We start from the raw sequence: 1,100 nt of genomic DNA, 5'->3' as shown, positions 1-1,100 counted from the left end.
CACTGTGAGGCATATAACCCCAAGGAGATCAACCACAGAGAAAAAGGTCCTATATACAACAAAATACTCATAGCAGCACTCTTTATGGTAACAAAGAACTGGAAATAAAGTACATGACCATCTGATTGAGGAATGGTTAAATAAACTGAGAGTAAATGGAATGGAATATTACTGTGTGCTAAGAAACAACCAATATCAAGAATTCAGAGAAATTTAGGAAGACTTGTATGAACTGGTAAGAGTGAAGTAAGTGAAACAAGAAAAACAATATACATATTGACTACAATAATGACAATATAAAGAACAAAAAAACAAACAAACAAAATTGAATACTGTGTTAAATTATAATAACGACCGAGCTTAACCCAAGAGAAGAGTTTAGAAAATGGGCCTCTTGGGGTGGCTCAGTGAATAGAGCACCAGCCCTGGAGTCAGGAGGACCTGAGTTCAAATATGGCCTCAGACATTTAACACTTACTAGCCATGTGACCTTGGGCAAGTCACTTAGCCCCAATTGCCCCACCCTCCCCCTACAAAAACAAAAGAGGAAAATGGGTCTCTTTCTCATCACTGTAGAGGTGGAGGGGAGTGGGTGAGAAATACTTTATAAATTGTCAGACACGGTGTTGTCTAGCTTTGCTGAACTGTGTTTTTTTCTCCTCTTTCTTATTTAACTTTTGTTAACTGTAACAAATTAATGTAGATACAGAAGGGCCAGAATTTTCATCAAATTAATTGATTAATCAAAGATGTAAACAAGGTTCAAAGGTTCCTTATTCAATTCAGGAAGAGTACCTGACCTCAAACTATTTCACTGCCATTTAAGGGTCCCAAAAAAGCATGACAAATGTAGTCCCTCCATTTATAACTCGCTGAAGAGAATTGTTCTCAATAGGCATGGTTAAATGTTTATAGTTAGTTTAGCATCTCTTTGTGGGCTCTGTGTTGTGATTAGATCCCAGGCTTTCAGAAGACATCTTTATATTCTTCCCCCCTAGTGAAACATTCTATTTCCCCAGCGAAACACCAGGGTACCTTGGGAACTTTTTTTTCTCCTCTCTTTCTTTCTTTTTCTTTCTTTCTTTCTTTCTTTCTTTCTT

Source organism: Petaurus breviceps, unplaced genomic scaffold (assembly GCF_028583685.1).
Source record: "Petaurus breviceps papuanus isolate PSGF00001 unplaced genomic scaffold, PetGlider_PUasm1.0 76, whole genome shotgun sequence".
In the NCBI taxonomy this organism is placed as follows: domain Eukaryota; kingdom Metazoa; phylum Chordata; class Mammalia; order Diprotodontia; family Petauridae; genus Petaurus; species Petaurus breviceps.
The sequence above is the reverse complement of the archived record's forward strand: the minus strand, read 5'-3'. Positions refer to the sequence as shown.